The sequence below is a fragment of the Macrotis lagotis genome, unplaced genomic scaffold, assembly GCF_037893015.1.
Source record: "Macrotis lagotis isolate mMagLag1 unplaced genomic scaffold, bilby.v1.9.chrom.fasta BILBYCTG032, whole genome shotgun sequence".
Taxonomy (NCBI): Eukaryota; Metazoa; Chordata; class Mammalia; order Peramelemorphia; family Peramelidae; genus Macrotis; species Macrotis lagotis.
In genome coordinates this window covers 262,829-285,104 of record NW_027421939.1, presented here as the reverse complement: position 1 = coordinate 285,104, position 22,276 = coordinate 262,829, and the positions used below count along the sequence as shown (strand labels likewise).

General features: G+C 35.7%; 1 pseudogene; it reads right to left on the bottom strand.

Annotated features, from left to right (window-relative positions):
* Positions 1-13,613: 13,613 nt before the first annotated feature.
* LOC141504032 (ankyrin repeat domain-containing protein 26-like) overlaps positions 13,614-22,276 on the bottom strand; it is a 37,199-nt pseudogene continuing 28,536 nt past the window's right edge.

The following is a 22,276-nucleotide window of genomic DNA, read 5'->3' as shown; positions in this document are numbered from 1 at the left end:
CTTTGGCCAGGGATTTCGACATTCCCTTTGTCTGGACAGGTGAACCCTAGCTTCGGTGGGGGAGCATTGGAGGTGCAGCCACAGTGGCTGGTGATGCCATTGACAAGGAGTTTATTGGGTGCAAAGACATCGGGGCTAATGACTGTTTTCTAGTGAGTGCCCCGTACGGAGACCTGCAGCCCTGTCCGGAAGTTCAAGGTCAGTGTGCCGTTCTTGTCTGAGCAGTTGGCCTTTGCCTTCCCCATAGTTTCCCAGATAGCCAGGTGACACATGAGGTTATTATCCTTCATCAGTTTCTGATTGTAGAAAATAATAGAGAGAATTGGCAGGAACTTCTCCAAATCAGAGTATTTCCACTTTAAGTTGTATATTCTCCTCTTCCATATAACAGTCTCTTTCTCTGAATTAAAAAAAGTTAAAACCCCACGATGAATTTTGTGGGTTTGGTCCAAAATCAAAATCTTTGGAGCATATTGAAATGATGACTAAGTTGATTGACATGAATGTGGCCCCATACCACTTTGGCATTGAGAGAATATGGGGAAAGTCTTGAACTGTGCAAAAGGGTAGGATAAAACTGCATGGAAGTTTTGTTAGAGGGAGGACCTTAATAATTGGAGTATGGGATGGCCTACTTTTTCATTGGATTCTCTGGGCCATCTTGCTGTACTTTCAAAAAAGTCCCATTTTGATTCGTGAAAACTGTGCTCATTTATTTACATGTTGAACTGAAGGCGTAGACTTTGTTGAATTTCTCCTCTGGTATCTTTTTCCTTATTCCTTGGCAGTCACATTTCAGATCTTTGACCAAGCCAGTAAGCCTCAGGCAGTCTAGTTGTCCACCTGTCCCGGAAGCCCTCCTTCTTTCTCTAGAGGCTGAAAATGAAATAGCATGGAGGCTAAATGTGCATTCCTGAATTATGGCAAGAGGGGACAAAAGGGAGGCAAATGTAACCAGAATTGCAGTGACTTTCCTAGCAGGCCAGCTGGCTAGTCACTTCCTGACTCTATGACATTTTATTTGATTCCAGGGCAGTTATGGATGAGGAGAAAGAAGTTTAATGGCCTGTTCTTCCTGACTTGTGAACAGAGAAACTGTTTCTGGCAGTTCTGGAGAAGGGCTTTCATTCTTTGGACAAAGGGGAATAACTCTTGTCTCCTAATGAATCTTTCTCTGAACCAAAGGGTTATTTCTGTTTGATATTTCTTAGGTATGTCTAGGGCACAATAACCCACTCAGTCTTTCATATTGCCTTATTTCAATCTATTAATCTTCATATAGTATGTTCATGTTCAATTTGTTGCAGTGTTGATGAAAGAATTTTTGACTTGTGAAGAGAGAACCTGCATATGAATTGAGACTCTGCCACTTTGTAAGAATGTGCCCACAAGCAAGTCACTTAAGCTTTTCTGCTTTGCCCAGGGATTTCGAAATTCCTTTTGTCTCTACAGTTAAACCCTAGAGTCAGGGGACATCATTGGTGGTGTAGCCACAGTGGATGGTGATGCCATTGACAAGGAGGATCAGTTTATTGGGTGCAATGACATCTGGGCTAATGACTGTCTTCTAGTGAGTGTCCCTTATGTAGACCTGCAGCACTGTTGGGAGGTTCAAGCTCAATGTTCCTTTCTTGTCTGAGCAGATGGCCTTCGCCTTCCCCATACTTTCCCAGATGGCCAGGTGACTCATGAGGTTATTATCCTTCATCAGTTTCTGTTGGTAGAAAAGAATAGTGAGAATTGGCAGGAACTTCTCCAAATCAACGTATTTTCAATTTAAACCATATACTGTCCTCTAACATATACCATCTCTCTGAAAAAAAAATCAGTATCATAAAATAACTAGAAATTGAGGGGCTTAAATTATAATCCTCTTTAGATGTGTCAGGTGACATACTAAGATCATTAAGATCATCTGCATCCTTCTGTACTTTGCCCTATAAAATACATGGAAGCACTGTAAAATAATATGAACATAACACTAATAACTTTGACTACCATTTATCTGGAACTTTAAGGTTTCCACAACACTTCAGACAGATTATTTAATCTTTATGTCCACCTGCCCAGGAAGCCCTCCTTCTTTCTCTGTAGGCTGAAAATGAAATAGCATGGAAGCTAAATGAGATATCCTAAATCATGGCAAGAGGGGACAAAAGGGAATCAAATGTTCCTGGAATTACTCTTACTTTCCTAGTAGCCCAGCTGACTAATCACTTCCTGTATGTATGACTTTTGTTTCAAGGGCAGTGGGGGAAGAGGAGAAAGAAGGGTAATGGCTTGCTCTCCTAGACATATTTTCTTGCAGTTCTGGAGATGGGCTTTCATTCTTTGGATGAATGGGAACATCTCTTGTCTGCTGATGAGACTTTCTCTGTCCCAAATGGTTGTTTCTATTTGAGACTTGTTAGGTATGTCTTCAACACAATACCCCACTCATGCTTCCATATTAACTATTTTCAAACTTATAGTCTTCGTATGGTCTGTTTAGGTTGAACTTATTGTAGCGCTGCTGAAAAAATTCCTGAATTGTGAACAGAAAATATGTGTTTGAATTCTGGCTCTGCCACTTTCTAGAAATGTGAACTCAGGCAAATCACGTAAGCTTTCATAGTTTCCCCAGGGATTTTGAAATTCTCTTCTCCTAAAACCTAGAGTCCCCAGAGAGAATATCAAGAATTTACTGGTGTAGCCACTGTGGATGGTGATGGCATTGACAAGGAGGATCAGGATTTGGGATGCAATAACATCTGGGCTAGTGACTGTCTTCTAGTGAGTGCAGTTCTTCTCGTCCTGTTCCAGGTCAACATGCCTTTCTTGCCCAAGCAAATAGACGATGCATTCCCCATTGTTTAACAGGCATCCTATTTAAACATGTGGTTGTTATCGTTCATCTTTTTCTACTAGAAGAAGAGAATTGTGAGAATTGGCTGAAACTTCTCCAATTTAAACCCTATCCCCTCTTCTCCCATTTACCTGTGTCATTCTCTGAAGAAAAAAATTAAACCCAAGATGAAATTTCTGGTTTTGTTACAAATTCAAAATGTTTGGTGCATTTTAAACTGATGACCAAATGGGTTAGGCCTCTCTCCCTATTATGAATGCTCTATGTCCACAAATGTTCTGAGTCAAAGTGAGGTTTCCATGTTCTCTTTCCTAAATGAACATGAAACTATCACATGCTGAGCCATGCTGCTATTAGCTTCCTTTCCCCTTCAGTGTTCTACAGGAAGGAAAGATGAAGATCCTTCTTCACCATGACAGTATAAAAAAGATGGTGACAACCAATTGCTTGCTTGCCTCCTTACCCTGTCATCATCAGAGACATCCCTTTCTTTAACCCATTTCACTCTTAACCAGGGATCACTTATGTGTGGTCTCATATAAGCATTGTATCAATGTTGAAGAGTTTAGAATAATTATGTCAAAATTCATGGGATTCTTCTACCTCAGGACTTGTTGCATTAGATAGGATCTTTGGAGATATTTCATGTGATCCATAACCTTAGATGAGGGGGAAAATGACACCTATATTTCAATATATGTATTTGCCTACCTGTGGAATCCTCTGCATTTTATTTTATGATTTAAAAAACTTTATTATAGCAAGAGATTCATAGCCTTCATCAGACTGGCAAAAGCATCAATGATACTAGAAAGGGACAGGAACTCCTGGTTTGGTTTCTATCTTTCAAACCCTTTTTTCTGTCTGATCTCACTTTCTCTTTTCTGTTCCCTGATGGGGTGGAGGGTATGGTTTTGGGTGGAGAAGGGAACAGTAAAAGCATTATTACTCCATTCAGCAGCTGAAGTTGGGTAGGACCTAGTGCGGTTAAACAACCTGAATGTGTCCCCAAACCACTTTGGCATTGAGACAGTCAGGGGAAAGTCTGCAGCAGCCCGAAGGGCTAGGATAAAACCACATGGAAGTTTTGCTAGAGGGTGGGTGTTACAAAATGGACTAGGGGATGGCCTAGTTTATCAGGGGAATCTCTGAGGCCTCCTTGCTGTACATTCAAAACGTTTCATTTTGATTCTTGAAAACTGTGCTGATTGATTTGCATTTTGAACTGAAGGTGTAGACTTTGAAGAAGTTGTCCTTTGGTATCTCATTTCTTATTGCCTTGTAGTCATATTTGATTTCTTCAACCAAGCCCAGTGAAGCACACTTGGTCTTGTTGCCCACCTGCCAAGGAGGCCTTCCTGCTTTCTCTGGAGGCTGAAAAAGAAATAGCATGGAGGCTAAAGGACAAGTCCTGAATCAAGACAAGAAGGGACTAAAGGGAGTCAAAAGTCCAGGGAATTACTGTGACTTTCCTAGCAGTCCAGCTGGCTAGTCACTTTCTGACTATTTGACCTTTTATTTATTCTCAGGGGCAGTGTGCTGGTGAGACTTTTATGAGCAAATATCTGCCCCCAAAGTTTCTTTCTGCTTGGGACTTGAGAGGTACCTATAGGGCTCAAGACTACATTCATACTTCTATACTTCCTAATCTCAAGCCATTAGTTTTCATATGCTAAACTCAGGGGGTGATTTACTGGAGTGCTGCTGGAAGAATTCTGGACTTGTGAACTGAGGACCTGTGTTTGAATTCTGACTCTGCCACTTACTAGAAATGTGACCTCAGGCAAGTCACTTGTCCTATACTGTTAAAACCTAGAGTCACCAGAGAGCATATATAGAACTTGGTGGTGTAGCCACTGTGGATGGTGATGCCATGAACAAGGAGGTTTTTGGTATTGGGTGCACTGACATCTGGGCTAGTGACTGCCTTATAGTGAGTATCCCCTATATAGACCTGCAAAACTGTTATGTGGTTCAAGGTCAGTGTGCCTCTCTTGTCTGAGCTGATGGCTGACTCATTCCCCTTAGTTTCACAGGCATTCACATGATGCACAAGGTTGTTAATCCTTCATCTTTTTCTGCCAGAAGAAAAGAATGATGAGAATTGGCTATAACTTCTCCAAAATAGAGCCCTTCCAATTCAAATCCTATTCTATTCTGCTCCTATTCAGTAATCATTTCATCTGAATAAAATAAAAATCTAAGATTAATTTTGTAGATTTGGAGGATATTGAAATGTTGACCACATAGGAGAACTGAAGGTGTAGACTTGAAGAATTTGTCCTTGGGTATCTCATTTATTATTGCCTGGTAGTCATATTGCAGGTCTTCAACCAAGGCCAGTAAACCACACATGGTCTTGTTTCCCACCTGCCAAGGACACCTTCCTTCTTTCTTTCTCTGGAGGCTAAAAAAGAAATGGAATGGAGGCTAAATGAGAAGTCCTGAATCAAAACAAAAAGGGACAAAAGGGAGTCAAAAGTCCCTGCAATTCTCTTAGTTCTTCCAAGTTCTCTTGGGATGCAGCTTGTGTCCTAAGCAACGAAAAACAAAAAAAAAAAATGGTGTTAAAAAAAATTACCCAACTCAGTCATGAAAAGTATGTTTCTTACCATGTTCTGTTAGGTTTCATTTTAATTTTAGTCACTGATTCAGAGAACGAGTCTTAATTTCTAAAAGTAGATTCTACATGGAAAATACTAGCAATCAAAGTCAGCTGATTTAAATTTCAACTTAAAGAAACACACATTCCATTGGATGTTAGTCCCTGGTTCTTATCTCTGTGCTAATATAATTAGATTGTTATAAAAGCAAAAGGTATAATTCTAAAAAACTTTGAACTCAACCTTCCAGAATATCTTTTTACAATCAAAATATCTGTTGAATTTAAAAAACCCTTCAATTTTATTTTAATTATGCCAATTGTCCTGAAAAACTTAAATGACGATATATAGTTATTTTTACTCATGATTTAAAAGACTATTATTTTATTTTTTAAAAACTGCAGAAAATGTTGCAAAGGGAGATATTAAAGAAGATATTCTGAATTTTAAAAAGAAAAAACTTTAAACTTTCATTTGGACAGAAATATTTTAAGAAACATAGTAGTGACAAAAAACAACCTGTACAACTCAGTTGACTTGTTGTAGTTTTCTACAATCTCTTGTCTTGCTTGTTCTTCAATCTCATGTTTATATTTTTCTATTTGACTTTGTTCCAGGTTAGTAGTTTGTAAATGATGCTTAAGACTAACTATTTCTTCTTCCAGCTTTTTTTTCTATCTTGTCACATTTCTTTTGCAACATTTTCATAGAAATTAACTGTCCTTGAAGACTTTGATTTGCTGATTCCACCTGTAAACATTTTGAAGTTGCTGCTTCTAAATGTTGTGTGTGGTCTTCAGTCTGTTTGCATAAAATATCAGGTTAGTAAATTACACAAGTAAAAGAAAAGGTTTTCAATTTAAATAATTTACAAGTATTAAGATTAAATTAGTTTTAATTCAGCTACAATAAAATATATATCATTATCCTTAAAATATAGCTAAACAATGCATTTCCTAAAATGGTTATTTAGGTAAATTTACAAATCAAATCAAAGTTAAGCCTGAAAGAAGAGATTATGATATTTTATTACTAACTCTAGGTCTGCATCATCCATATATACCACTGGATTCTGTATTGTCTTTTGTGTTCTCTAATTTTTTAAGTGTCTTTTCCACCCAGAAATTTTAGCTTCCACCTCAGAGTGAGCAGATATATCAATAAAATTGATAATAGATATCAGCACATTTTTCTTAAGTCATATTAGACCTATAGCAAAAAGAAAAAATTCCTTAAGAGAAATTTGGAAAAAAATGAGATTACTTTTTATCATTCTAATGAGTACACTGATTCTATGGTAATAGACTTTACTGAGGAAAACAAATGAATTTATAGTAATTTGAATGGTGAGATGTTCAATTGCAAAGCCAGAGAAAATAGTCTGTCTCATCCACAAAACTCTGGTGATAGTCCCCAAGGAATATAAAACATTTGCCAAAGGTTCTGTTGTGTAATGGCCCTCTTCCTAATCCCCAACTGGTCATTTTTAAAATATACAGATAACTGAGTCAAATTTTCCAAAAAAAAACATTCCCCAATTGACAAAGGGTCTAAGGGTATGCAAAGACAGTTTAAACGTGAGGAAATCAAAGTGATTCATAGTCATATGAAAAATTGCTCTAAATCATTACTTATTAGAGAAATGCAAAGTAAAGCATCTCTGAGGTACCACCTCATACTTCTCAGACTGGTCAATATGACTATAAAAGGACAATGATCAATGTCGGAAGGGATGTGGTAGAATTGTGAACTCATCTAACATTTCTGGAGAGAAATTTGGAATTGTGCCCAAAAGGCAATAAAAATGTACATACCCCTTGATCCAGCAATACCACTCCTGTGTCTATACCAAGAAGAGATAATGAAAAATTCTAAAAATATCATTTGTACAAAAATATTCATAGCAGTCCTGTTTGTGGTGACAAAGAATTGGAAATTAATTAAATGTCCTTCAATTGTTGTCATGAAACACTGTTGTTCTATTATACATCAGGAGGGATGTGAATTCGGTAAAGCCTGGAAGGATTTGCATGAATTGATGCTGAACAAGATGAGCAGAACCAGAAAAACATCTTACACCCTAACAGCAACATGGGGGTGGATGACCAACCTTGATGAACTTGCTCATTCCATCAGTGCAACAATCAGAGAAAATTTTGCGTTATCTATGATGGAGAATACCATCTATACCCAGAGAAAGAATTGGGGAGTTTGAACAAAGACCAAAGACTATTACCTTTACTTTAGGAGAAATAACCCTGTTATCTTACTATGTAATTCTGCTATCTCTTATACTTAATTTTTCTTCCTAAAGGATATGATTTCACTCTCATCACATACAATTTAGATCATGTATACCATGGAAACATTGTAAAGACTAACATACTGCCTTCTGGGGGTGGGGAGGAAGATAAGGGGGGAAATTTTAAAACTCAAAATAAAATCTTAAAGAAAAAAAAGAAAAAAGAAAAAATCTGGAGTTCAGAATTTTGAAGGAGATATCAAGTCCCCAAGCTTGTCTACTGAGTCCTTGAGAACTGAAAGAATGGTGTGAATTTGCCTTACAAATTGTTGCCTTCCAAACATGAGGACATTTTATCTTCCCATGGGCACTGATGTTCAATGACTTGCCACATCTTCTACATCTATGTGAGAAGATTCTGATGGTTTGGTTTCCCCAGGCTGTATTAGAATAATATAGACTATAGAAACACATACCTCTGGGTGTTTGAAGAGATCTATATGGAACACAATATGGGTAGGAAAGTGAAAAACAGGTTGGAGGGGAAGAGGAGCAGAATTACCCTGTGCATTCAAATGACTAGTTGAAATCTAAGTTCCTCTTGGAGGTCCAGGTCTTAACTGTCTTGTACTGACAAGAGTTCAAGGACCGGCCACTGCCTTTTTTTTTTTATTAACACACGTACTTAATTAGCCTCAAACATATTAACTTCTCTACCCAATGAGTAGTATAAGGTTCATTATAATAATTTTCTATGTATATGAAAGCACGATCAGGGTAGGGCATCATATCAAGGTCATATATATGAAGTAAGGGTAGAAAGAGTTTTATACTAAAGGAAGCTGGCTCTGATGGGAGAGGTAGGGTTGAACTAAGAGTATATAAGCTTATTCTTGCTTCTGTAAAGTGGTGGATGCTCTGAGGAACTCTCTACCCACTTTTTGGAAGAACAATAGTAAACATTTCCTTCTCTCACTTTGGTTTAAGTTTTGTTTCTTAGGGGGAGTTGACTGATCCTCTCTTCTCACAGCCTATAACCTTCTGAAAAGGAATATAAAGATAAGTCATTTTACATTGTCCAATGTTAAGGATTTTACCTTATTGTTTAAACAATTAAGTTTTCTATCCACTTCAGAATGTGTTTGGTTTACTACTCCATGGTAAATATAATTTTTATATTGTCTTTATATATATATTTCTTTATATACATATATATATATATATATATTTATATATATATTTATATATATTTCTTTTTTTTTTTGTTTTCTTCAGCTTTTTAAATCTGTAAGACGGAACAGAATAATTAAGTCAAACTCCATAATTTCAATATTATGCAATTGAATAGCATTGTCTTTCACCCATTTCTTCAAATTATATTCAATCATTGAGAAGCAATAAAAGCAAAAAGAGTATGTGAGTTCAACAAACAAATCTAACAATATTCTGTGAAAATAAAAACCAAAGAAACAGTAGCCTCACTAATAATTTCATCTCTTATTTTAAAATATGTATAATTACTATCAGCTCTTCATTTATACCACTTCATTTTAGAGTATTCCCGCAAATGATTATGGTCATTCTGCAATACCTAAGACACTTTCCAGTAATACACCCAGAAATAACTTTTTTTAAAAAGTTTTATGCCATTTTCTGCTTTTATTATTTTAAATGTAGATATGTGTAAATTAGCTGGTGAAGTAATTAAATGCTCTAGCCCACTAAACATAAATGATATTATTTAATGTGATTAAAATACAAAGTCTCATGAAAAAAATTTATTATGAATTTAGATCTAGGCATTCCTTAACTTGAAAAGTAAATTGGATTTCAAAAGATACTTTTTAAAATGACTCATTGGACCAGGGAATGCGTTTTCCCCCTTCTCTTTTCCCCACATTAGAACTAGATTTTTTAACAAGAATTTCAGTGTAAGGACACAACAACCTATTTAAATCATAAATAAAGCTGAATTGCTGTCCTAGATAATATATCTGATTATTTGAGATTCTCTTCTGCCACTGAGGTAGTGGACACGAATCTGTCAGAGGATCAGATATCTAGAGAGTGGTAGTCTCTTGCTATGTTCAATTCAATTCATCAAGTTGAATTTGATTACAATTCAATTAAAAAGCATTAAGGGCTTACACCTAATGGCTCTGATACAATGCAAAATTTAGATAAGCCATAGTCAGTGTTCTTATACAACTGGGATATAAGAGCATTAGGAGATGACAACAGAAAGTGCTTTGTGAAGTTTGATGGTGAAGGTCATTCATTATCAACAATAGAGTTCAGAGAAGACTCCAGAGAAGATGAATACAGATGGCATAGATGGACATTACAGGGACAGGATGGAGGTGGCAAAGTATAGGACATGGTTTTTTTTTTTTTGTTTTGTTTTGTTTTTAGGTTTTTGCAAGGCAAATGGGGTTAAGTGGCTTGCACAAGGCCACACAGCTAGGTAATTATTAAGTGTCTAAGACCGGTCTTGAACCCAGGTACTCCTGACTGCAGGTCTCGTGCTTTATCCACTGAGTAACCTAGCCACCCCCAGGACATGTTTTAAAGGACAGAATAGTTCAGTTGAACTGGAGTCAAGGTCCTAAAAGAGGGAATAATAAAGTTGATCTGTGGAAAGGCAGGATGCTGCCCCAGTATGAAGAATGTTAAATTTCAGGCCAAGAAACTATGTAGCCCAAGAGTTCTATCTTTAATGGAAGGAATCTTGCAGCTCCCACCAGGAGATATCTGGAATTTCATTATTAGAAGGCAGGCTCCCTATACATGTGATTGGAGTACTTTTACCCTAGTTCTTGAGGGGGAAAATAGATGAATTAGCACAGGTTCAATTTGGTATGTAATTCAATTTAATTTCTACAGCCTTGTGCATCATCCCTGAAACTTTGAGGACCCAAGTATCCCAAACCCTGGCCACCATTAGAATGTAAGTACTCCTTAAGGGCAGACACTTGGCTTTTGGCATTTTTATCCCCAGTAATTTCCACAATACTCAGCTCCAAAATGCTTAGGAAATGCTTTTTCATTCATTCAGTCAGTCAGTCATTTATTCATCTCAAAACAAGTCAGAGCTAAGTAAATTATTCTTCTCTCCCACTGAACAGAAGAAACAACTTTTAGCTTTCTATCTTACATGTGAATCCATTACAGCAATATATAGATTTTTCTTTTGTGCTTGCTCTACAATTAGTAGGCGCACTAAACTATTAACTCTTACTTTTGTGTATGATCTTCTAACTCATTAGTAGACTGTTGCGACTGTATCTTCTGTTCTTGAGATTCTTTCAGCTATAAAAATTCCAAACAAGAAAATCATAATCTTGTTCTTAAATCTGAAATAAGGATGCCTGTATTAAAATAAGTACAAAAAGTCACTCAAGTTTTCACTGGTCCATCAAATAGTCACACCCATAAACAAAGCTATATATTTTTGTGTTCCAAACACCACTATATTCAATCCATTTTCATTTCATATGGCTACATGCAAAATACATTAAATATGTGAAAGATTTATGATTTCAGTAGCATAAGAACCTTCATCAATGTAGATTATTGCTACGCATAACTATAAATCCTAGAGTATTACGCTGAGCCAAAGAGCTTTAAGAAACTCTCTTAGGGTCTTGTAGCTAGTCACAATGGGTGAATTAGACTAAATTTTCCATACTCCAAGTCAATACACTATACCAAAGATAATTAATGTTAAAATGATTAATGTGAAACTTGGTCATTATGTAAAATGAAACTTCTGCTTTAGCTTCTTTAAGAAAAGTATACTTTCAAAAAGCTACTATTCAGATATGGATTTTTAAACATTTATATTTTTTCAGTTATCTGAAATACGATTTTTAATGTAGTTGTATGAAAATTCCAGAAATTTGCACTAAGTATTATTTTATGTTGGGAAGAGGACTTAAGTACTATCTCCACACCCAGTCATCTCTCCCTTTTTATAAATGCTTATCTTACAGAACTTTAGACTTTGTGATCTTCTGAGTGTTTATTTTGATCCTCCATGGGACCAGAGTAATCTTTTATTGTCAGATTCTTCTTTTTCTTCTGTTTTCTCACTTCCTCAGCTTAGGACTGATTTACCACACTTCCAAGACTTTTTTTGGGGTGGTTGGAGACACCCAAACCACAGGGACCTTAATTCCTCCAAGGTTTTATTGAGAGGCTCTGACTGTTTTCCTGGTCTGTGCTTTGGTCTGTGGATGACTACAAATGCACACCCTTCTGCAATAGGCCTGTGAGGAGAATCCCTGCTGCTCTATGATAGTAGGGATCCCAGAATGCCACCTGGATCTCAGTGTGGGCAAACAGCAGGGAAAGCAGCAAGACCACTGCAATTTCTCCCCACCCCCTTATGGTCTGTGGGCTGAGTGCTCTGTAAGTGTTGAAAGGCTTCACAGGTTTCTACCACAGGTTCCCAGGTGGGACCAGCCAGGGCTCTACCCTCACTCTGGTGAGGCAGAGTTCTCTCACTGCCCCTTCAAGCTGTATTCCTCGGCCAAGAGGTCTGGAAATTGTCCCCTCTGCTATGGACCCAGGCGCCCTGTGGGCTGTTCCTGGAAGGCTAGAGTTGGTTTACTCTTGCTCCATTGGGCTACGGCTCTTTCCAACACCCCGCCCCCACCCAGTCCTAGTGAAACAGAGTTTTTCTGTGGATTTTTCTAAGTTGTCTTGGACTGGAAATTTGTATTGCTCAGTCTTTCTGTGGGTTCTGTCCCTCTAAATTTTGGCTAGTCATAATTTGATGACTTTTGGAGGTTTTTGGAGTCAAGTTTTCAAGAATTCCTACTCTCGTGTCATCTTGGCTCCACTCCCCCCTTCTGTGTTTATTTTTTATTGCCTTTACTAAAGCATTTAACATGATTGAGCAAAATATAGCCTTGTACGTTCTTCACAGACAAGGTATCTCTTATTGAGATTTATAAGAGACTCCATGAGAGATGTGACTAGAGAGCTGACTTTCTTCAACAGTCTGGTAAATAGTGCTATTTAGTTAGGTATCAAATAGTAAGAAATATATTCTCTGGGGTCATTAACAGTGTCATGGAAAATGTCTTGTTTAAGTTTAAAATAAAGATAAGATTCCCATTGATAGTAAATGCTCCTATTAATAGATAACCATGTACTTTATTTTTTCATCCAATCCTAGCATATCTTTTTAGCAAAATTATGTACTACTACCACCACCACCACCACCACCACCACCACCATCACCACTGCCACCACTTCTACTACTATCTACTACTATTTTATTGCTGCTGCTATTACTGCTACTACTACTTCTACTCCTCCTCCTCCTACTACCTCTACTACTGCTACTACTAGAATGACTACTAGTACTACTACTACTACTGCTTCTACTACTACTACTACCATTACTGCCACTGCTGCCACTGTTACTACTACAATTGTAATTTGACATTTTACTGACAACATGCTGTGAGAAGAATGTTTTATCAAAATGAAATATAAATAATCATTGTATTCAAGTAATTACAATCTAGTTAGGGAACAAAGACATAGATATAGGAAACACTAGTTTGATAATGTGAACAATATATGACAATATACAGTTAAATACTAAATTATTTGATATCAGATGAAACATGTAATTCAGAAGATTTGAAAATAATACAACTAAAAAATAAAAAAAAGTTTATGGCAAAAAAAATAATACTTTTGGAAATTAAAATGTTCTTTGAGTTGAAAGTGGAATTTGAGAAGCAAGGCAAGGAAGAATGGAAAGATCGTGAATCCAAAGCACAGATAGGGAAGTATAATGAACTCAACAGGAAGAATAGCATGACTGGGTGGGATGAGATCAGGTTGAATAAATTACAGGGTAATAATGAGATAATTCATCCTATTTCACTTTGCATGTGCAATCATTTCAATAATGTGATATATCCTCTAGAGAAACATCTGTCATGGATTGCTTTTCTATGGAATTGGTAATTTCTTGTTGAAGTTTTCTCATTATACCCTAAGAGAATATGTCCACATTTCTTTTATAGATTTCATAAATCACTGTTAAAGTATACATTCAAAATTAACTGATATAAATACTTTCATATGCAACTTAAATTCATGAATTCATACTTTCTATAATCTGTATTTTCATAGATTTTTGAACTAGATGCCTCTGGGACATATGTAATCCAACAACCTCATTTTTCAGGTTGGAAAACTAAGCTTAGACGAGGCTAAATGAGTTATTTATGGTAATAATAATAATAATTAATAATGGAAAAGAAATTGAATTTAATTTCTGAGACTACAGAGCTCTTTGAACTTTAGTACTTACCCTCCATTCAGCATAGACCAAATTCCATCTTTCTTCTTGCTCAGTGTTCTCCTTATAGAGCAATGCATTCAGTTTGATTTCATACCATCTTTTTGAGAATTATAATACCTCCAGAACCATATAAGGGATAAAACATCCAATTTACAAAAGAGGCAAGAATATATAGCTCCTGACACTTGACAGAAATGTTAGGGAGTTTTCCCTACCATTTTATTAGAAAAGTTAAACACCTTATTTATTTGTACCTGGCTTTATAATGAGGACATCTGTAAGAAAAATTTGTATTTTCCTTCCACTCATAGAGTCCCCTAGAAATGATCATTTACACTGATATACTTGTGAGGCTTGGTGAAAACTCATGAAGAGACTGATGTGGTGGTGGTGGTGGGAGTTTACTAGCTACTAGTCACATCTACTATACTTGGCAAACCTTCAAAGCCATTCCTTTTTCTTTTAGGATAAAAAAGTACACTCTTGGTGGCAGTCAATGGACAGACAAAGGGGAACCTATAGAAAAGTATGGTAGTTTTCTCATTTATGTATACAGAGTATGGTGTAAAGTCACTGCTAAAGAGAAATCACTTCATTCTCTTAACCTAGGCAGAATATCTGCTAACACACACACACACACACACACACACACAAATACATATTAGCATGTGTAAATATTCATACATATAAGGACATGCTATAAAATTTATGTTCATTTTCAGTATATGTCAAAGAAAATTATAGCACATGTTCCTAATAAAAAGTGAAGCTAAAAAAGCAAAAAAAAATTTGAAATTTTCTATCTTATTAGATAAGATTAAGTATCCTATAAAAATAAATTTAACTACAATCTAGTGAACTTTAAAGGAAACAAATTAAGAGAAGCCATTGTAAAATCGTTACAGCAAAAAAACTTGGTATAATTAATTGAATTACTACCACTAAATCTCAGTATGATATGGCTAGATTCAAATATATGATCATATGCACTAATAATAAAATCTATTTTTAATATACAGTTGCTTCCCAGGAAATAGTTGGTAGTGCTCTCACCAGCATTGAGTATATATAAGAAATCACAGATAATGAGAACTGTCATTAAGTCCACAAAAAATTATTTATCTTCAATAAAGGAAATACAGTTTTTCAAGAAACTGCAATTTTACTTGACATTAAGTAAAAGGTATCAGGTAGAACAATGAAAAAAGATTCAGATGAATAATAATTATGTAATGGGATGGCAACACCCTTTTTATAAAATGATACTGCTACCACATGCAAAAAAAATCTATGTTTAATGCAGAACCATAGTCTATTGTCCTAAATTTTCAAGGAAAGCAGTTGCTAGTTTTTAGAATTTCATTGAAAATATAATTTAGTATTTAAAATGTCTACATTAGTTCAAAATGTTTGGCTTAAAACTAGTCACATTGATAAGCATGTTTAAATAGGTATGAAAAAGGTAACTTTGACAGTATCTCAATTCAGATGTCTAATGTGAATTATATTATTCCTAACATAACTTTTAAGTTATGCATTTTAAATAATTTAATTTATTGCAGTATTAAATTTAGTTTTAGGATAATTAAAATTTATCAGTATTTACTTTCAAGTGATTGACTAGCCACAATTATTAAACTAAAATGCTACCTTTAAAATTTCAAGGACTACACAACATTTTTAAGCAAAGTAAGTCATCTTATCTAAAAGATGGGTATCAGGCTGATTTTTATCATGCTATTTTTCATTGCCCTAGGGAATCAGAATTTTTATAATGAAAGTTTGACAACATCATTTGCCTGTGAAAATTTAAATTTCTAATTTATTTTTATAAAACTTACAAATGCTTATCAAAGGATATTAATGTCCTACCTCTCTTTCTTCTTTTTCATTTACATATTTACAAATTTGCTCTCTTAAGTGATTACATTCATTGATTAACTCTTTATTTTTCTTTTCCAGTATAAGAATTTGTTTTTTATTATCAGCATGAACTTTTTTCATGAGATCATTGGACTGTTCTTGAATATCACTTATCTTTTCTTTATTGAGGCCATGATGTTGTGCATCTTCAAGTTCTTGTCGAAGCAATATATTTTCACAGTGGATTTGGGCAGATCTTTCTTGGATCGACTCTTGTTTAACAAGATAGTGATACAATTTTTCTTTTTCCATTTGAGCTGCATTTTGAAATTCCTTTAATCTATTTTGGGTCTCCTTTAATTCACTCTGGGTGCTTTCTAAAACTAGTGTCTTTGCGAGAATTTTGCACAAAGCATAGTTGATTTTCTAAAATGTTCATCTTGATTTTAGCTTTACAAAGTTCTTGAGAAATGACACCATTGTTATCTCTTAGACTAGATAACTCACAATTTAATCAGTCCAGTAAATGATTTGACTGTGCTCGTTCTTTCTGGAAGACTTTTTTGAGATCTAGTTTTGATGTTTCACTCTGTTCATAATCACGGATAGCAGAAGTCAGACGGGAATGGTATGATTTGATTTTTATCTCTAGTTTATCTCTACTTTGCTTATCCATCTCCAGTTTAGACGTCAACATTGCTATTTCAGATGTTAGAACATTTATTTTTTTCACTGTACTGGAATATTATTTTTTAATGCTTCTTCATTCAGTTTTAAATCCTTTGTAAGCTCATCATTCTTTGCTTTTAAAAATTCGTTTTCTTTTGTACATAGATTCTCTTTATCCTGATTCTTAAATTTTACTCCTTCTAGCTCCAGTTTGAGGGAGGTAACTTCTTCCTGCAGCTTATGAATTTTATCCAGCATGGCTAGTTCTTTTCCATGGCTATCAGAAATCTAAATACAATAAACAGAAAAAAAATTGTTACTCAAAATAAAATTGTGCATTCTAGTTTTTCCTTAGTAATTAAAAATAAACCAAGGTGTCAATAAGCAAAGTATATTCAAAGAAAAAGCAAATTGAAGGAGTTTCATTTACTTCATCTTTCTGTCAGACTCAATTTTCCCAAAGAACAGACTTTAAAAATGCTACATCAATCAGAAGACTGCTTAAGATACTCAGGCTACAAAAGAGATGGGCATTTCACTATATGATACATATTACAGTACATTTTGCAAATTGTGTCTGCCTTTCAGCATATTTTATTTCCTTTGTTGTATCCATTCTATGTCAAACTGGTTTTTTACACTTACCATAAAAATAACATCAAATATGTATAGAGGTCTTTTGAAAGTTTGCAAAATTTTTTTCCTATATTATCTCATTTAGGTCTTGCAAAACTATTATGCGACAAATATTTATATTATTCTTATTTTACAGAAGAGGACATTGGTCAGGAGAAGGAAATAACCTCCTCATTGTCACACAGCTAGTAAGTGTTGGAAACAATATCTGAATTCAGTTCTCCTAAGATTCCAGATCTATATTCTTTTACAATAGCTCATTTCCTCTTAGGTGTTGAAGAATTTCAGTTCAACAATCAGAGTTACTGTCCTGGTACAACTATGTTAGCGACAGATTAATAAAGTTATAATAGTCTCTCAATCTGTTTTCTGATAACTCTGTAACATTATTATAGAACCCCTTTTAGTTGTTATCAAGTCCATAACTCTCATTTTGGGGATGAGAAAAGTGAGACCCCGGGTGACATCTGTAGATGGTAACCTAACTCAATCCATCACATTGTAAAATAATAATAAAAGAATTATTGAGGACAAAGTATAAAAAGTTGATGCTGCACTTGCATCATAGCAAAGCTGTTCCAGGAACATTTGGTCCCATTCAGGGCTGGTGGAACAAACTATATCAAAAAGTTTAAAAGCCAATAGTATGAGATCCCTTCAATAAATCTACTCAAATTTGTGCATTCTGATATTTCCTTAGTAAGTAAAAATAAACTCCAAGGTATCAAGAAGCAAAGCATATTCAAACAAACAGTAGCTGAAATAAATGAAGTGCTTTGATCCCCAGGCACCAAAGTTTTACTGACGACCAACAATCTTAATGATTTCCTTGAAAGCACTGTTGGAAAAAAAAAGAAAGAAAATGAAAAATCCTGTATTTGGCAGTTGATGACCTTGTGGTTTTACCATGTTGACCAATGATGAATATGAATGAATGAATCTTTGTGTTGTATGTAATCTTATTTTAAAAATCTAAGTGAAATTTATTCTTGTTTTATTTCTTCTTTCATGAAATAGAAATAAGACAACAAGGTGATACAGAACGAAGTATTATGAGTTTTGAAATCCTTAGATTCTGCCCTAGAAAGTCAAAAAAAGGTGAAATCCCTTAAGAAAAATGGTTTGTGCCTGAGGTGTCACCTTCTAGCAGGCTGCATTGCTTTCACTCCTTAAGGGTTATTGAAACTGGTAAGGCAGAGACTCTACTAAGAAGCCGGGCTACTTTTCAGTACGAGTTCACTTGGGTCTTGGAATCGTTCAATCCAAAGAAAAGAATCAACAAAAGTAAAACAACCAACTTGCACTGATTTTGTTCACAGGCATGTCATTGTTTGTCTGTTATAGTCAGATCAACTGAGGATGACAAATACGTCCAAAAATGAAGAACACAAATTCTGACTTTTAGATTTGTAAACCACCGAAGTGAATACCTCCAAACTGTCAGTTGTTTTGGAAGCAATTGTTTTTCTTTCCTTTTGCTTCCAAACATGATTATTCAGAATTCTGTCTTGCAAAGTTCTGGCACTCAGTTCCTTAGGAAGTTCTCTTTGAATGTCATTTCGCTCTTCTTCTACCTGGAGACAACAATTTCATAAAATTTTTAATCATTTTTCTTCAAAATTCAGTAGAAACATTTCATTTTAAAGTAGAATGTAGAATCTAAAAAAATGCAAAGAAAATTGCTGAGGAAAAAAAAAAAACTAAGAAAAATAGGCTATTGTAAACAAAAGTTGGGGCAGCTAGGTGGCACACTGGATAAAGCACCAGCCCTGGAGTCAGGAGTAGCTGAGCTCACATATGGCCTCAGACACTTAATAATTTCTTAGCTGTGTGGCTTTAAGCAAGCCAATTAACCAAGTTTGCCTTAGTAAAACAACAAAAAAAAAAGAAAAGCAAAGGCAACAGGGATAGAATTTTGAGTTCTAAAGAAACATTATTCAATTAAATCCACATCCACTATTATCTACCTGAATCTTACTAAACTTTACCCAACCTTAGCTTGAAGTTTTCACAGATCAAGGAAGCCACTGTCTCTCATGGCAGCTCCTATTTTTGGATGATCCTATTAGTAAATTCTTCCTAATATTAACCCTAAAAATATAAGTTTTTGCATCTCATTTAGGTCTTGCAACACCCTTATGAGACAAATATTTATATTATCCTTATTGTCCTAACGGATGAAGAAGAGGCAAGCTTAATCTTTCTTCCACATGACTGTCCCCATCAAAACCTTGAAGACAATCAGTGTGGCCCTCTTTTTGATCTCAAAGATAAACTTTTCCAGTTCTTTTTACTGATTCTCCTATGTCATGAATTCGAGTCCATTCCTCATCCTGCTTACTAGATGTTGTAATCTGTGGTAGCCACAAATGAACAAAATAGTAAAGATGAGATCTGATAAGGTCAGAGTACAGAGGCATTTTTTACCTCCTCATTGGAAGCAATGCTTTTCTTAATGCAATCCAAATTAAATTAGCTTTATGGTTGCCAAATAACTGACCCAAATTAAGCTTAGAATTCATGAAAACTCCCACATCTTTTCCTTGATATGAGTTCTATATACAACTGTATAATGATTTCTCTTCTGTGAAACATATTTTGAAAAGTATTAGGCTCCATCATGACTTTTTCATGGCTATTTACATTCCAATTTTACATTCCAATACTAAGAAAATAAATTTTTTCTTTTTCTTTATGAATGAATATTTATGAATGATTGAACCTAATTTTCTTACACTATACTTAAATATTATAGTACTTTTTTAAGATTAAAAGGCTTTACAGTATTTGCCTCTCCACACTCAGGATATATCGACTTTTAAATTCCAATTTACCTGTTTCAAATAACCTTTTATTGTTCTCAGTTCTAGATTAGGGGTTCTAAGAGAGAGTTCAAGTAGCTGTTTTAGCTCCATTTCTTTATTGTATTGTTGTTCTTTGCTTTTTTTTATAAAAAAATTCTGTATCGTTTTATTGCTTGCTACATCTGGAACCTCCTTTCTTATTTTTTAAATTCATTTTTTATTCTCATTTTGTACAAATGTTTTTTACATTAATAAAATATATTTGTTTACAAGTAAACAAAATACCCCTCTCCCCTTGAATATAGATAGACTTGCTTGGGTGAAAACGTAAAGGGGAGAGAAAAAAAATTAAAATAAATAAAAATAATAGTAATAATTGTAGGTATGACCAGGTGGCGCAATGGACGAAGCACCAGCCCTGGAGCCACGAGCACCCGAGTCCACATCCAGCCTCTTAAACCCCATAATCACCCAGTCATGTGACATGCAAGCCACCCAATCCCCACTGCCCTGCAAAAAAACAAAAAGAAGGAAAAAAAAAGATCCAAAATAAAATAAAATAGTAATAACAGTAGGGGTGGCTGGGTGGCAGACAGAGCATTGGCCCTTGAGCCAGGAGCACCTGGGTCTAAATCCAGCCCCGGACATCCAAAGATCACCCTGCTATGTGGCCCCAGGTAGGCCACCCAGCCCTGCTTGCCCAGCACCCTCCCCCAAATAATAATAACAAAAAATGTTCTTCAGTCTTTGTTCCAACACCATCAACTCTGTCGTGAGTGGATCACATTCTTTATGATAAGTCCATCACAAAAGTTACTTCCATATGTTTCCAACAGTGCCATTGCTGATTGCAACTCCCTCCTTTCTTATTTCTCCACTACCATGTACTATATTTTCTCTCTCCTTTCACTCTGACTCTGCTGTAGAGTCTCTGAGTGGCACAGCAGACAGATCCCTGGTCCTGGGGCCAAGAAGCCCTGAGCCCCCATACCACCCCTTAGGCCCAGAATCCACCTGACCCTGTGGTCCTGGGTAGGCCACCTAATCTCAGCCCCTTGCAAGAAGTAAAAAAAGAAAATGTGTTATACCTGACCACTGTCCCCCCATGGTCCATCCTCTTCTCCTTTATTCACATCTCCACCCCTTCCCCCTGCTCCCCCCTCCTTCTTACTCCAGTTGTCTATACCCAATTGAGTATATTTGCTCTTTCCTCTCCTAGCCATCTCTGATGAGAGCAAAGGTTCCCTCATCCCCCCTTGCCTACCCCCTTCCATATCATTGCAATAGCTCATTCATTGTAATAAAAAAAATCTTATTATGTGAAATATCTTGGACTATTCCCCCTCTCCTTTTTCTTTCTCCCATTCCATTTCCCTTTTTTTCCTCTTGACTCCATTTTTACACCATATTTTATTTTTGAATTCAGCTTTCTCCTGTGCTTCAGCTATAAAAGCTCCATCTACCTGCTCTATTAACTAAGATGGTTTATATGAATATTATCAGTATCATTTTTCTATACATGCAGTTCATCCTCATTAAGTCCCTCATATTTCCCCCCTCTCCTCCAATCTCCATGCTTCACCTGAGTCCTGTATCTGAAGATCAAAGCTTCTGTTCAGCTCTGGCCATTCCAAAAGGAACCTTTGAAATTCCCTGGGTTCATTGAAAGACTATCATTTTCCTTGGAAGAGGACATTCAGCCTTGCTGGGTAGTTCATTCTTGGCTGCATTCTAAGCTCTTTTGCCTTCTGGTATATTGTATTCCAAGCCCTATGAGCTTCCAATGTAGTTGCTGCTAAGTCCTGTGTGAACCTGACTGCAGCTCCATGATATTTGAACTGTGTCCTTCTGGCTGCTTGTAATATTTTCTCTTTGACTTGGGAGTTCTGGAACTTGGCTATAATATTCCTGGGGGTTGTTTTTTTTGGGATCTCTTTCTTGGGGGGATCAGTGGATTCTCTCCATTTCTATTTTGCCCTCTGCTTCTAGAATATCAGGGCAATTTCCTGTAGTAATTCTTTGAAAATGATGTCAAGGCTCTTTTCCTGATCATGACTTTCAGGTATTCCAATAATTTTCAAATTATCTTTCCTAAGTCTGTTTTCCATATCAGTTGTTTTTTCAATGAGATATTTAACATTTTCTTCTAATTTTTCATTTTTTTGGTTTTGAAGTATTGATTCCTGATTTCTGGTAAATTCATCAGTGTCTATGTGTTCTATTCTTTGTCTGAAGGATTTGTTCTCCTCAGGGAGTTTTCTTATCTTTTTTCCATCTGGCCAATTT